At 36.4% G+C, this 17,305-nt stretch overlaps 1 pseudogene; it reads left to right on the plus strand.

The window, feature by feature from the left end:
• Positions 1 to 5,931: 5,931 nt before the first annotated feature.
• LOC122492331 lies at positions 5,932 to 6,465 on the plus strand (annotated as a pseudogene).
• The last annotated feature ends 10,840 nt before the right edge of the window (positions 6,466 to 17,305 follow it).

Below are 17,305 nucleotides of genomic sequence, written 5' to 3' on the forward strand. Positions count from 1 at the left end.
GTTCCTTCTAGAATAGCAGTCACGGATACATAGACATTTCTTCCTCTGAATTTCTCACCACGCATGTGTCTTTCTTGTGCAATATATCATCCCTTTGCTACCTTCAATTCACTCTCCAGCTTTCTCTACCTTCACTTCCACATAAGGCTGACCCCTGTTATCTACCTCAGTGAGCTTCCTTGAACTCTGGTGCTCTCCCTGGGCTCAGTCAGTGAGGCGCTTTGAAAGGAAATACAGAGAGGTCAGGGTACTCATGCCTCTGGTTCCCTCCCTCTGAGGTTGCTTTGAACTGACTGTATATCTTAATTGAATGTCACTGCTACCCTCAAAAGGTCCTATATTGTACAATTTTCTTCTATTAAGTTATCGTTACTGCTCTCTTTCTTTTCTCCAGGGTTGTGGCTTGATGATTGTTCCATTGTTACCAAGCCCAGATCACTGCACAGTTATTTATGCTTCATCCACATCGGGTACAGAAATTCTCCCGATTTCACTGTGCCATCTGGTTCCTTCAGAAATTCCAATAGGTACGCTGTTCAATAAATACATAATTGTAAAAAGTGGTCACAATCTTCATGTACCAAATGGAAATATTTTATCTTTTACATATAAGGAGATAGAAGTTTCAGGGAGCTGTGGAAGATGAGGAGTCATCAACCTCATTAAAACCTCTCTCCTTCAACATCTTAAATATAAAGGGTTCTTACATAGTATTTTAACATATAAATGCCAGATACTTGTCTCCTGAGGAGCCATTTTCCTCCTCTTTCCTTCTTGAAAAAAACAACCTTCCATGACAAAGACTGAAGACCATTGAAGTGTGTGTTCCCAAACTTCCTGCAGATAATAGTGGCCAAGCCACTATTAATAGTGACCAAGCAACTCCATTTTCACCAATGAGCTGTGTGATAAGACTGAGGTGAGAGGGATTTGGAAAAAGATTTTCACTCTAATAAACGTGGGTGTTGAAAGAAGAAAACATCTTTTTCTTGCTTGGAAAGCTGCTAACTTTGGATCATGAGCCTTTCAGATGGAACATTTGAATTTCAACTATGAGGGAAGATACCAGTACCAGGAGCAGAAGAGTGGAGAGCAAGAACCTGGGTGATTTAGGGCTTACTGAGGCTTTGAATCAATTTTGGAAGAGCCAATGTTTTGGCTTCTCGTTATGTGTAATTTAATGTTGTTATCTTTAATGCATTATGATTTATTTTGTTAAGAGCCCAAACCATGTTCTATTGATAAAGAAGATGAGTTGCAAATGTCACAAAGCCCAACTTAAAATATATGAATCAAAATAATGATTTGAGTGAAGATATTGGGGACTGCCAAGGAACTCAATTATATAAAAACATCCCAGTTCCAGGAATAGTTGGAAGAAGTTTTGCATTCCTCTCTACCTCTCTGTTCACTGTTGCTTCATTGCTTATGGAACCTTGTCACAAGAATGAAAGCTTAGTTTCTAACATCAGCCCCCAGGTACCCCTACCAAAGCTTTTACCTTATAGTGTGAGACACTTAAGAAGGTATGTTCAGTTCCAATTTTGAAATTCCACATAAAAAGCATATTCTATAAACATGCATCAATTTTCCAACCTACAACATCCAGCATGACTGATGGAAGGATGATAGAGTAGAACGGGAAAGGCCTGCCAAGGCTTTGCCCGGAGTGCAATCAGTGGGGCTTTGCATTGCAGACAATTTATAAATAATAGTAAAATAGGCCAAAAGGTGTTCTGCTTTACACTGTCATCATGTGTCAACCATTCCAAACAATGTTGGTGATGAAATAGTCCTCTTTGTCGAGGCAACTGCAATCACCCACTTTTGGTATGTCACTGGGCGGTTCCAAAAGAGCAGTGAAGAGAGTACAATCCCAGAAAGTGACTATAGTGTTTAGCTACACCATGAGAATTGAGTGCCTCTACTGTATAGGCATTATGCTAGCCAATAGGAAGAGAGTAACATTTAAAACAATATTACCTGCTCTTATGGAGTTTATAATCGGGTGTCAGACAGACTAATCACATGTAATACATGCTTTATTTACATTATCTTATGATTATTCAGTACATTATTATACATTTTATATAAATACAATTATATATTCTAATGCATACATATCATACTTTATATTATACTTGTATTTAATACACACAAAATAATGATAAACACAAATTACTATATTCATATTCCATTTGGGTATAATACATTATCACTGTCATACATTCTATAAGAAGAAAGTACAAAAACAAAAAACCTTGAGGTACATTGGGATTCCAAGAAAGAAATTTTAAGTAAGAAAGTTTTAAGATGAAAACTAAATTGTATGCCAGGTGAAGCATAGGGTAAGAATGTTATAGATAGTAAATGAAGGATTTGAAACAAAGGAAGACTTGTTTCTATGTATGTCACATATAGTAGCCTTTAGAAAAGTGAGAACAGATTTTTAAAAAAATGTATTTCCTTCAGAAGCTGCCATCAATTATTTGCTTTATTTTCATTTGAAAAACAGGGATGATAACTGTACCTAACTCATTAAGCTGTGATGATCAAATGCAGTATTGTACTATACTCTATACTTCTAACAATGCTTGCAGACCAGTATTCTATAAGTGTGTGTTAATTAAATAAAAATGATGGATGAGTAGATAGGAGAGAAGAAGAGAGGGAAGGAGGGGCAAGGAGGAGAGGGAAAGACATAAGGAAAGGAGAGAAAGAGGGAGAAATAGAAAGAAGGAAGAAAGAGAGGAAGATAGACTTTTGCAATTGTTCGGAAGTTTCTAGTTTAGGCTGTAGGTGGATAAATAGATGATAGATACAATAGATCTATCTGAACATGCTGATATCTATATTTATACCTGTATCTATATATCCAACAAGAGCAGAATTTGTGGGTCTTGAAATATGTACACGTTTAACTCTCTAGGTTGTTGCCAATCTGCTTTCTAAAGATTTTCTTTCTTTCTCTTCTCATTTTTGTTTCCAAACTTACACAGGTAGTTATGAGGGTTTGCATTTTACTATATCCCTACCAACATTTGTTATTATAGGCCATTTAATTGGTGTTAGATATAAAATGATTTTTTATTGTGATTTTATCTACTTTTCTTTGCTTACTATTGAGGTTAGGCATGTTTTCCTTCGGTGAAAAGTCTGTTGATGTCTCTCCAATGTCTTCAGCAGATTATCTTTGCCTGAGTTCTTTCATATATTTTATATTCTAAAGTTTTCTTTTTTTTTGGTTTCGACTTTCAACAAATTTGTAAGTTTGTGAGCATATTTGCAATCTTTTCATGAGACACTTTAACAGAAATATTAATTTAATTATATATTCCAAATTATCAATTTTTTAAATGTTTATTTATTTTTGACAGAGAGAGACAGCGAGCATGTGCAAAAGCAGGTAAGGGGCAGAAAGAAAGGGGTACAGAGGATCTGAAGCAGGCTCTGTGGGTCCAAATCCACTAACCATGAGATCATGAACAGAGCCAAAGTCCAACACTTAACCGACTGAGCCACACAGGCCCCCCAAATTATCAATCTTTCAAATTCTATTTCATTTTTTGTCTTGTTCAAAGATATTTTAAAGCTAAAAGTGTGCCATTAATCACCTATATCTTTTTTTAAAAGCTTTGAGTTACTGTATTTCATATTTAGGTTATTTTTCATCTGGAATTCATGTGCATATAAGCCCAATATAATATTTTCCACATTTATAATTAATTCCACTGCCAGTGACTAAAGAGTTTATCTTTTTCTCATTAATGTGTTATTTTAAATATTTAATATTGAAATATTATATGTATTATAAATATTCTAAATGTTATATATAATATTATATTATATATAATATTATGTTATAAATAATATATTATTATTTTAAATATTTAATATTTAATTTAATTAACTATTTAAATATCTCATGTGTTATTTTAAATATTCATGGGTCTGTTTTTGAGCTCTATGTTAATTTGGTTATATATCTGAAAAAAACCTTCCTTATTTACTTATATATTACTTACTAATATCCAAATTCATTATGTACTTTTTTCCTTTTTTTTAATTTTTTTTGATTTTAAACAGCCATATACACTTTTTTTTTTTAAGTTTATTTATCTATTTGGAGACAAACAGAGATAGCACAAGCCAGGGAGGGGCAGAGAGAGAAGATGACAGGCAGAGAATCCCAAGCCGACTCAGCACTGCCAGTGCAGAGCCTCATATGGGGCTCAAACCCACAAAATCATGAGATCATGACCTGAGCCGAAACCAAGAGTCAACACTTAACTGAGTGAGCCACAGAGGCACCCTGTCACATGCACTTTTGAAGCGATTTTCAGTTGTATTAATTAATGTAAAATTTGGTTATATGAGACAGTGTTCCAAAAAAATCTATTGCTTATAAAAGACAAATGTTTATTTTTCTCACTTACAATCTCCATTCAGTGGAGATCCTATTCTATAGTATTGTCTAAATTTTGTTCTAAACTAAATTCTATTAATTTTTTGTTGTTGTTTCGCCATTCCACACACGTTGCCCTCATCCACATAAATGAAAACAGTTCTGCAAAACATCCTTGTTCCATACAGAAAGAAGGCAGGGAAGTCAAGGGTGACAGGCAAGTCCCATTTAATTAATGGGAAAACCCTGAAATTGAATACATATAAAAAATATTTTTGAACTTCCATCTTATCAGAGAGAATTTAGTCCTACGACCATATCTACATGCTGGGGAGTGAAGGAAATGTTATCCTTTTCTGTAGATAATGATATACTCAGTATAAAATTTAAAAATCAAGATTTGTTACCATGAAAGGACATAAAGGGACCTTTTTGTTGTTGTTAATTTATTTCTGTGGCTATCCGAATATCCACGCACTCACTTCTCATTCATGGTACAGACTCCTTTTCTCCAGCAAGAAAATCTTAAATTAACATAGTAACTAAATAACCATGAAGAATGAATAATGTTCAGCAAGTTTCAATATGGACATTTAGCTTAGACAACTAAGAGACAAATAATATGTTTATATACACACCATGTTGAAATATGGATTAAGAATAGGAACACTGCAATAAAAATTCATTTGGAAAAAGTAAGAAGAAACATGGTCAGCCTTAGCCAAAGCATTTATCAAATGTCACTGGGTAGGACACAGCACTTTAGAAACAACTCTGTTATTCATGGTCTAATGTGCATTCTAGCTCCGCCTCTGGGGAATTTTCCCTTGTGTCGATATGCCCCAGGTCACATTTAAGAGGAAATTGGAGAACATTCCCTTGGGAGGTTAGTGCTGGCTTGGTCTATTGGAGATTGTTTATTAGTTATACGATGCCTCTGCATATCAAGCTCTCCATTTCTTTGCCAACACAATTACTTGGACAACTTGAAGTCCCCACCCCTTAAGTGCGTGATGTGTACAGCAACCTACTTCTAAAGAGTAGGAAAGCTGAGACTAAAAAAAAAGTAACTTGCCCCTGGAGAAAGCTGACGTTTAAACACTCCTTTAGTCAAGTGATAAAAGATCAACAGTGAAATATTACATTGACTGTATGTATTCTTGATATGACATGACGAAAACAGCGCTTTACCTCTGTAATCTTTATCCCACAAAACTATAACCCCAGTCTGGCCAGGAGAAACACATCAGACAAAACTAAACTGAAGAGTTTACCAAATACGTGGCCAGTGCTCCTCAAAACGGTTAGGGTTATCAAAAACAAGGAAGGATTGAGAAAGTGTTCACCATCTGGAGGAACCTATAGCGATATTATGACTAAATGTACTCGGATATACTGGATAGGATGCTAGAACAGAAACAAGATCCATGAGATTAAACACTGTAAAACGTTAGTGGGAGCGAAATCAATGCCCTGCTTGGAGAAGCAGCCTCACTTGGCCAGGGTCGGTCCCGCCCGTCTACAGCATGGAGAATATCTTCACTAACCTCTTCAAGGGCCTTTCTGGCAAAAAGGAAATGTGCGTTTTCATGGTGGGCCTGGATGCTGCTGGAAGCCCACCATGCTGTCCACTCTGAAGCTGGGTGGGATCGTCACCACCATCCCCACCATACGCTTCAGTGTGGAAACCATGGAGAAGAACGTCGGTTTCACCGTGTGGGGAAACGCGCGCCAGGACAAGATCCAGACTCTGTGGCGCCACGACTTCCAGAGCACGCCAGGTCTCGTCTTTGGGGGCAGGCGGCATCAACAGAGGGCTCGTGAACCCTGCCCGTGAGTTGCTCATGGGGATGCTGGTGAAGGGCGAGCTCAGGGACGCAATCCCGCTGGCGTTCGCCAACAAGCAGGACCTCCCCAACACCGTGAAAGTGGCCGAGATCACAGAGAACCTGGGTGTGCACCACAGGAACTGCTACTTGCGGGACACCTGTGCCACCCGCGCCCAGGGGCTCTATGAGGGAGCGGACTGGCTGTCCAATTGGCTCCGGAACCAGAAGTGAGCCACGCTCCTCCTCTTCCCTTTGGCTGCTCTAATTCCTTCCACCCTGCTTTCTTCTGCAGTGGTGTGAGCGCGGAAACGGTGTCCCTGGTGGGTCAGTGCACCGCACCCTGCTGCAGATGTGCAAGCGCAGCCTGCAGGCGGGTTTTATTGACTGTAAATAATTATTGTTACCAAGTAGGCAGTTTTCTGGTAGTTCTATGCAATATTACTCAGCTTGCTTTTTTGGTGTTTTGTTTTGTTTTTGTTTGTTTTTTTATTGTAAAAAGAGAATCAACTCACCGTTGGGTACTGAGAAGGGATGTTAGGCACACGGCGATCTCCAGGAGTGGCTGTGTGGGATCAGCCTAGCGCTCCTCCCCTGTGATCCATTCTGTGTGCTCAGATTAGGATCCCTGAGATTCGCTGTGTCTCTGGTCATCCCGCATCCCTTAGCTTTTGTGCTTACACTTGTGCTCACCCAGCGGCCCAGGAGATGGGCTGGGGGCTGCGGCCACCACTCCTGAGCCCCCAGCCTTTCCCTTTCCCCGGCTTCCCTGGGCTGCCCGCACCCCCAGAGCCCCCATCTATATGTGCTTTTATTCTTTCAGCCTGCAAGGGTGAGATTTGCCATCGAAAGGGCGACCGCTACTTTTTTCTTCTGAACTTTTTGGTAAACATGAAGAAGCTGGAGCTGTTCAACTTTAGCTTGGGGAAATCATCAGAACTGGTTTATGTGATGTGGAACCTCCTACAGCTTTCAATGCACCATGAGTAATCAACTGTTTTGTGTACTTGTCTTCAGTTTTCATTTCAACAAATAAGCACTGTAATTATAGCCACTATAATAAAAACTCAACTATTAAAAAAACTACAAAATCTTAATAAAGTACTGCAGATAAAAATATACCAATAATATTTCATTAGCTGTGACAAATGTACCACATTAATATGAGATGTGGACAACAAGGAAAAATGAGTACAGGGTAGAGGAGAACTCTCTACTCTGCTTGCAACTTTTCTATATATCCAAAATTAGGCTAAAATAAAATTTATTTAAAACAATTTAGTAGTATCGTGTCCATCTGTTTCCAATCAGCTCCATTTGTGAATGATGATGTCCAAATATTCCCTCCAACCATGATTTAAACCCGAAGTATTTGGTCTTCAATTTAATGTTCTCTGCTCTCTTATTCTTCATCCCTCCTGCTGTACAACAACATAATGGAAGATGTCTTGCTTTCCTAGACAGAGGTTGAATGTTCTTCTGCTAGGCAGCTAACAGAATTACCCACTACTGATAATTTAAATTAAATTACAGGCTTAGGGTTTTCAGCCACATAAGTACCGTGTATTGTAGACCCAGAAATCTGTGAAGACAGGCTTGTCTGTATTTGCCCCTTCACCCAAAACTATTTTCCAAATTTCAACTGACAACCACGATTGTTACTTGTCTTCCTCAATGTGGAGAATGCCAAAAGATTGAAGATCTTAAGATCTATATCTATATATTCCCGTAGTGTGAGAACTTTAGTTCTATCAGTAAATTGAGTCATTTTGCCAGGATATGGGATTCTTACCAGAATGTAATTGCACAGCTACAATTTTAATTTAAGAAAAATGCTTTATTAGGATTCTTTCTTGGAAAACACCTACTACACATTTTTAAAAATATTAGAATTGGCTACCATTGCTCTCGTGGTCAGGTCACTTGCACATCTAGTAATCTTACTAGAAAAATAGAGAATATATGCTCAAGTTCCAAAATCCCATATAGTAGTTTAATTCCTTTTTATGAAAGGCAGGAAAATGTGTCAAAATTGTAATGATTTGATTTGCTTTTCCATCTTGGACACCGTTAGCAAGTGGTCTTTTATATTGAGTGGAGAAAGACCAGCAATGAGGTTGCTGAAGCCAAAGTAGAGGTTTAGACACAGGGTCAGTTGATTATTGAGTAGAAGGTGGAAAGGAAAATGATTCATCCAGAATTTAATCTTGTGAATGCATGATTCTGACTACTACATACTTTTTGTTTATGTTGTGATCTATTCATTTGAGGCTGAAACAACACCTATAAATAGGTTGCCTTTTATTAGAATTTTTTCCTACTATTCTTTATTTCTTTAATTTTTATTAAAATGTCATATGCTCTGCTCACATATATCAGTATATATCACTGCTGATAGCCTTCAAAGAAACCCTACTTTCTTCTTCTTATGTTCACAGTTCTCATTCTGTCCAGCACTCAGACCTACCCTCTGGGACTTTGGTAAATCTTATTGGAAAGACAAACTGTGTCACCATAGTTCCACAATGATCCCATAGTGGTATCACCATGATTGGCACATGAATGAATTCCAGTGACTGACATGTGACTGAATGCTGAACAGTGAGAAATGGGGCAAGTCTGCAGTGGTCAGAAGTCTTTTTGGCATAGGTCTTTAGCTCCTAATTCAAGAAATGCAAGGAAGTGACAGTTCTTTTAGTGACTTGGTTATTGGTGTGTGATGTGATGCCTGATGCTGGTGCAACCATCTTGTGACCATGAGAAAGACTAACCAATACTCCCAGAATGTTAACATAAAAAGATGAAAATAAGCTATGAACTACTGAAATGCCTACTTCCAAATTGCAGCTGTGTAATATAACAAATTTCTTTAAATTTGTTTAAAATGCTTAAATCATTTTGATTTAGATATTTGTTTCTTGAAAGTGAAAATATCTTACCAATTACTGAGAAAATCGATACACTGTGAAGTAAATAAAATTTACCAAATTGTAACTATATGCAATAAGAGTCTGCTTTAATACAGTTAGTTTTAAAGAAGGCAGCTATTTTTAAAGACTACATATAGAAAGGGTTTGTTCATATGTATTTGTTTGATAATTTAAAATATTCTTTATTTAAATTTAAGTATCTACATGTGTTTTGTTAAATTTAAATTTTTTTTTTTTAACGTTTTTATTTATTTTTGGGACAGAGCGAGACAGAGCATGAACGGGGGAGGGGCAGAGAGAGAGGGAGACACAGAATCGGAAACAGGCTCCAGGCTCTGAGCCATCAGCCCAGAGCCTGACGCGGGGCTCGAACTCACGGACCGCGAGATCGTGACCTGGCTGAAGTCGGACGCTTAACCGACTGCGCCACCCAGGCGCCCCAATTTAAAACTAATATAAACAAATTATAATCTATATAATCATATAATTAATATGGCAAAAAAAAAGTAAATCTCTCTCTTCCCTTTAGTAATTTTTTTTTTGTACTTTATAAAGGGAGGGGAGATATCTGAAGGATACTGTATTCTAAATCTCTGCCCACTACCTTTAAAATATGAGTTTATTTTGTCTCAAATTATGTTCACACATTTTTCATATGCATTTGGTAAGTTTTAAAATTGACTCTCACTCTTAACTCTATGTATGATCAGATAGGAATAAAATAGAAGATGCCAACACAGTTTTTAAATAGTAGTATTGAATAATAAGACTAGAGAATTATGCTATTATATGTGACAGTCATAAATTATATCACCAGTTGTATGATAAACATATTATTTTCTCTAACCCATAAAAGAAATTAAAAATTCTCATCACCAAAGGTAAGGCTTACCTTTGCACTAAAATGTGCTTTTTTTATTCATTGAAACTCAAACTTTATGAGAAACACACTAAAATAATTTTGACAGATAATGATAGTAAAGCCCATTGTCTGATATTTCTATCCATGCAAATTACTTCCTCATATGTTGCTTCGTTTATTTTGTACATTTCCTTTATGGTCATCATTCATTTTGTATCTTAAATCACTTTCTATGCCAAATCCTAATCCACAGATCATACCTTGATTATTTTGATTGTATGTCCTGATAACATGTACTGTGAATTTAATTTTATGAATGCATGAATAACTATTTCTCTTAATATCTACATTAGTGATGAGCTTTTATCTCATCGAGAAGATGTTTATAAACATCTTCTTTCTAGCCTAGAATAAGAATTCACTTCAAAAATAATACATATCCTAATTATTGAAATGGTTCTAATATCAAAAAACTTTAGCCTACAAAATTCTGCAAAATCTGAGACTATTTTTACTTCAAATACAGTCCAGCTCATTCTGACTTTTGGTCTGAGACAAGGTTTGCATAATCACACTGATGAAACCATGCCAGAGATGTTAATATGTAAAATAAGAATATGCTTTATCTTTCTAGATCAAGGCACAATCCTGTTGATTAAAACTTGGGAATATATTGAGTCCAATCTATGATCTTTCAGCCTAATGTTCCATACAGTAGTTTTTATTGTAACTTTATTTCACATAACCTGTAACTGCTTGGAATGGGTCTCAAAAATGATAAACTGAATTAAAAATCTTATGGTTTTTTTTAGTCAAAAGTCTCATCCAAAAAAAAAGGTCTCATCCGCTTACAAAAAAGTGTATGAAATAGTTTCTATTAACTCTGATTTTAGAAATTTGGTGAGACAAAGACCTGTTTTCTAATTTTTTTTTTTGATGTGGCTTTAGGTATTAATTATATCCTTTGTTTCTGTTTACTTTTTCTACCAGACTCTAGATTTTCAACCTAGTTCATCACCTTCACCCATAAATCTAAATCGTGTCTTCTTTTCAATACAATAATTCCATTAAATAGCTTTTTTTTGATGGTAGAAATTGTGATTTGAGAGGTAGATTGATATGAGTGTATGAATGCCTAAAATGCTATGTATCTTTATTTGTGGAGCTATAGTGGATATTTATTAGACAGATTTTATTTGTAGTCTTTTCATCCCCTCTGTGTCTTCACTAAATTTGTCTAAGTTTTGTATCAATCATAGTGAAATTGTGATTCCCCAATAGAATGGTAGATTTGGCAATATACTTTCATCCTGTATTTTATCTTGGTTTTATATATTTTGAAAATACAGTATGAGATGCATAATTGTTTGGAATGAGTTTAAAATCTGGGATATTAACTTCAATCTGATATGTTTTAATACATTGTTACCAGCTTGTCTTATTTATTTATTTTTTTCCTTTGGGCTATTATTTACTGGTTTGACCATTTTCTTTTTGCGAGTATATTTTCCATGTTTCATAAATTTGTGTGGTCTTATCTTCTGGGTATGTTGATTGTTTATATTGGGTATAGCACGGAAGTACCACCTTACCCTCCCACCCCCAAACACATACACACGCAGTAACTAATACAGTAGATTCAACATCAGAAGACTTTGAACTATAAATATCAAACGTCGAAGAAAACTGAAAGTTTCTTTCCTGGATATGAAAAGTGAAATGTTTCCTTTCCAAACCCAACTTAAGAGACAGCTCTTGGTCACTAAATTTCCAGAGTGGGTATATATACCCCGGCTCCCTGAGTCCTCTAGTGGGATGTTATGTATGTCTTATGCAGTTTCCCACAGTTTGTTTGTTTTTGTTTGCTTGTTTGTTTTTGTTTGCTTGTTTGTTTGTTTTTAAGATAAAATTTTACTTGTTCTGTTCATTAGCAACTGAATGCATATTCTTTGCTGACTGCTTCCCCAGCCCCCACTTCTTTGCTTGTGTTCCTGCAAACACCAAATGAATTACAAGTACTTAAATCCTGTCTTCAAGTCCACTTCTGGGAGAACCAACAGAAAATACCAGTTCCCAATATTCAATTTATTAAATAGAAAACTTATTTATGTTCACATTTATTGTGATTTTTGATATATCAGAATTCATTTCACATCTTATTTTACCCTTTGATTTGCCTCACATTTATGATTTTTTATCGCTTGGAGTACACCCAAAGACCAGATACTTTACTTTGGACTTGCTTTTGTCTTCATTTAATTTCACCCAAGGGAAATGAAAACCCAGAAGAAGCTGGAAGTTAATTCCAGTGCTAAAATGTATTTTTAGTATAAAGAGGAAAAATAAATATATGTATGTTAAAATAGAGGAAGCATTAAAAAAATGATTCTAGAGTCAGATTTAAAATTACCAGACCAAAAGACATGGCAATAATTATAAATTGCTGAGAAATAGTTTATGCTCAAGCATGTGCTTTAATCATGTAAAAAAGTTAATATATCAAAATATGATTTATTTTGCAACTTTGAAGGCAGGAAGAAATTTTAAAAAATTGAATAAGTATTAGTATAATAACAACTGCCATTTATCAAGTACTAGAACAAAGTCATAGAATTCAGAACATTACATGCATTCTCTCTTTTACTCTTCATGACAACCCTGGAGTTATACGCTGTTATCCCCAGTTTTTAATTTACAGACGAACAATCTGAAGTTTCTATTCATTCAGTAAATTGCTCACATCACAGACGGAAAGTGCCCAAGTCATTCTGTGAAGCACATGATCTAAGTAGCCGGAAATTGTAGCATACTGAAAAAGGTTGAAGTTGCAGCTGTTTTTCAAAAGCAAAAATATAAATTTTTTCAAGTATATAACACGATTCTGCAGCACAATACTCACTACTGTATAATACTATAATAAAGATGCCAGTATTCTAATAATCATCTGCTATCTAAACTTTTAAAATTATATTGTAAAATTTCAAAAGAGATTATTTTTATTGTTTCATAAATATCCTCCTCAATCTATAAGGTAGGTATACTTCTCAGATTATCTATCTATCTATCTATCTATGTGTCAAAATTTATTCTGCTTCTTCATGGAATCTTCATGAGAGAATAAGCTGAGTCCTACAATTACCCTGAAATGTCATAAATGTTTCTAACACCCTAGTGTGGTGTATTTGAACACCACTAACTCTACTTAGCTTGAGGTCAAGTGCTATAAAATGTAAAAAGCGTTGACTTAAAAATGATGTAAACATAATATTTCAGAGCAAAGGTCAATGCATTTACTGAGAAAACTTTGAGCTTTCCATTTTTTAGTAATAATAAGTTTTTGAGCTAGACTTTTAACATCTCAAACCTTCTTTTCTCACCCCGCCCCCCACTCTAAGCATAAAACTGTCTCCACATTATTCAGAGTTGTTGTAAAGGTCAAATGAAATCAGGGTAAATGCTCTAAAAACTGTCAAGTGATATATGGAGAAAAAGAATTAGGGTATTATTGTTAATAAAGTAACCATTTACAGGAATTTCCCCTTTATAGTCTCCTCTACAGTCTCTCTGATGGAATGTTTTGCCTTAGCCACTTAAACTATGTCCACCGTAGATAGCCTCTACCGTCTTGACTTTTTTCTGACGCCAAAATGATAAAAATCCTGTTCACTGCCTGTTAAAATTATGGGAAAATAACCCAGTCTGCCAAGCCTGACTTTATTTCCCATAAGGTTCCTGTATGAAGATACAGCACCTGTCATACCATCTCCCCAATAGAATTCTCACTAAAATTTCTGGTGATTTCGGTATTACTATTAAAAATCCTTTTAATCCCTTAACTCCAGAACTGCTTTAATGCTTCAACTCCAATGATCTTGACTTTCAGCCATTTACTCTGTGGCCATGCTCTCGTCTTGTTATTTCCAGCAGCCATACTGCCTCCTGAATATCAGCTTCAACCATTCTGTTCTCCAACCACTGCCTCCTATTTTTCATTTTCACTCTATTATCACAAAATTCCAACAACACCTATTTTTTTTTCCATCTGAGAATAGTAAGTCAATCAGTTGACCTACAACTGGTATTCATCCCCATCATGTCTTTATTTTCTCTATTGCCTGACTTGGTTTCATTATAATTACTCTACGGCATGAACTTGCAATTTCCTTCTCGCTCTCCTTTTTCTTTTCCTGAATTTTTCTATCTTAGAAAGATGCTAACCTTAATTAAATCTGATTTTCTACCTGTTCTGTTGCTGCACCTGAGCAAGTTAAAGTGGCTGGTGGAAAACACATACCCCTATTGACTGATCTCACTTTTAACCCATGGCCAGTAAGCTCAATTTTCTTCCTGCTTGAGAGCCTAGTTAATGTTCTTTGTCTATGTACACTCCAATTCTAACCTCAAGGACTATATCACATCTTGTCTTTCATCTTAGAAACCTATTTAAAAACTGGAGAGGGGGGGCACCTAGGTGGCTAAGTCAATTGAGCGTCTGACTTCAGCTTAGGTCATGATCTCACATTTCATGGGTTTGAGCCCCATGTGGGGCTCTGTGTGGCCAGCTCAAAGCTGTAGCCTGCTTTGGATTCAGAGCCTTCTTTCTCTGCCCCTCCCCTGCTCACGCTTTATCTCTCTTTCTCTCCAAAGTAAACATTAAAAAATTAAAAACAAATAAAAAATAACAAATTGGGAAAGTATAATAAATCAGAAATAAAATATAACAAATTTCTAGGATCTGTTTACCCATCTTACCTGCATTTATACTCACACTCTGGTTTTCCTGTTGGTTTAATTTTTTTATCTGTATTACCAGGCCAAAGGCCAAAGGTCAAATCCTACACTTTTGCAGTGAAATTATCATCTCTCAAACTATCTTGTTGCGTATTTTCTTTGTATTTATTTACCAGTTAAATTTATTATTAGTTAAAACTGAATGCAGAATACAGTTTTAAATGTTTTCGGCCACACATTCTCTTACCGACCACATTGCTCACTTCTCTCTGCAGTAAGACTCCCCCAACAGTTGTCTACATTTTGTGTATCCACTATTTCTCCTCCTACTCTCTCTTAAATGCAGTCATGTCAGCTATTTCAACGATTAAGCTAAAGTGCCCCATGAAATTTTGTTGTTAAATCAAATGGACGCGTGTATGTCCTCATCTTACTTACCAGAAACAATGGGCACAGTGGATCGCTCCTTTTCTAGAAGCATATTCTCTACCTAGTATCCAAGACCTAGGCCCTCCTAATTCTCCTCTAACTTTACCTTTCAGCCACTTTTCCTGATTCCTTCCTACATTTTGAGCACTTTATTTTTTTCTTGGTCCGTATCTACTATCTGAAATATACCCACCCAAAACACTCACTTTCTTGCTTCTGGATCATCACAGTCTTAGCATACCTGAATCTGCAGTTTTGTTTTCATTCTCTTTGAACTTACTTCTCAGTCAATTGTCCCAGTTTCAAGAAATAACAGCTCCATTCTTCCTGTTGCTCCTACCAAGACCTTGGATTCATCACGGACTCACCTCTTTCTCCTTCCTGACATATTAGTAACGAAAACTAAATGATCACTGTGTGATTACACAATTCTAGTTGCTATGTACACATAAACACACACACATATTAACAATGAATTTCTACAATAAGCAAGGTAGGAAGCATAATTATTCATTTTTTATAGACAAGGCATTATAGTAAGTTTAAGAAGCACTTGGCTATAAAACATGAAACAGCCAGTTCTGGGATTTAAACCAAAGTAGTCTGTCTCCAGCGAACATGCTCTTAAGTCTGTCTTAGTCTGTTATGCTTTTGAAATATTGCCAAGATCCAATTCAATCAATTCTAAAGGTCTTCAGTTTACTGACTTGCTCTAAGCAACCACTGTCTAATTCTCCTGTTGCAGTGTCCTGCTAACTACTCTCCAGGTTTCCACTCTTACTGTAGAGCTCAAATTCAGAATGATATGCATTTTTTAAATATCCATGTAATATCATATCTCTCTGTTCAAACCCCTACTGTCCCTTCTCATGTCTCTCTCTCTTTAAATAAAAATCCACAATCTTTATCCCACAGGCATTGGTAAATCTGTTCTTCACCACCCTCTCTTTCCTTTCTGCCTTCACACCTTACCACTCTCCCCGTCCCTAGCCTGGAGGCCTTCTTGCCAAGTTCACTCTTGCCTTGGTGTATTTGCATTTGCTCTTCTTTCTGCCTGGAATGCCTTTCCTCTGGACACTTGCTAGTCTTTCTCCCTCCCCTCCAGCAGGTCTGTTCCAACATCACTTTCTTGGAGATGCTATTGCTTAACACCTCATAGAACATAACACCAATCTCTCTCTGCTTATTATTTGACTTTGTTTTCTTCTTAACTGAGTGTTCTGTTAGGTCAGGTGAATTTTCCCTTTTTTTTTTTTTTTTTTTTTTTACATTTTTTTCCTTAGGAAAAAAATACATTTTTATTTCTTCAAAAGTACCAGATATTTTTTTTTTAATTTTTTTTTCAACGTTTATTTATTTTTGGGACAGAGAGAGACAGAGCATGAACGGGGGAGGGGCAGAGAGAGAGGGAGACCCAGAATCGGAAACAGGCTGCAGGCTCTGAGCCATCAGCCCAGAGCCCGACGCGGGGCTCGAACTCAGGGACCGCGAGATCGTGACCTGGCTGAAGTCGGACGCTTAACCGACTGCGCCACCCAGGCACCCCCAAAGTACCAGATATTTGTAGAACGTTCAGTATATGTGTGGTGTGTGGACAAATACTTTTTTGAATAAATTAGGAGTCCACGCATATGCTGAGAGTATCCCAAGTTGTCCGTATGCCTTTGTAGTTAAGCTAAAATTTAAATTAACTAAAAATCACACACTGTGTCTTCTTTGAGACAGAAATTGACAACTCTAGGTGCTTATCTACGTGAAAAAATATTGTCACACATTATGGGATAATTTGATGTGAAGTTTTCTGGAACTGGTTCACTACATTCTATCCAAAGATAGCAGCAGAATGGAATAACTAGTCCACATCCATAACAAGTCTGGAATTAGACAACTTCCTAATTACCGAAAGCTGATTTACTAGATCTCCTGCTAAGTCTGTTTGAAAGTCTCCAGATACAATTCAAAAATTTTGGCATATACCCTTGGTTGGCTGCATTAATTTGTTCTCCGTTTTCCCTAAATTAGTTGTCTCTCAAGTGAGGTGTATGTATTTTCACAGGAGGTGAGCAAGATAATCCATCAGGGTGCAAGAAGGAAACATTTCAATAAATGACATCTAAAAATA

The sequence above is a fragment of the Prionailurus bengalensis genome, chromosome C2, assembly GCF_016509475.1.
Source record: "Prionailurus bengalensis isolate Pbe53 chromosome C2, Fcat_Pben_1.1_paternal_pri, whole genome shotgun sequence".
NCBI classification, from domain to species: domain Eukaryota; kingdom Metazoa; phylum Chordata; class Mammalia; order Carnivora; family Felidae; genus Prionailurus; species Prionailurus bengalensis.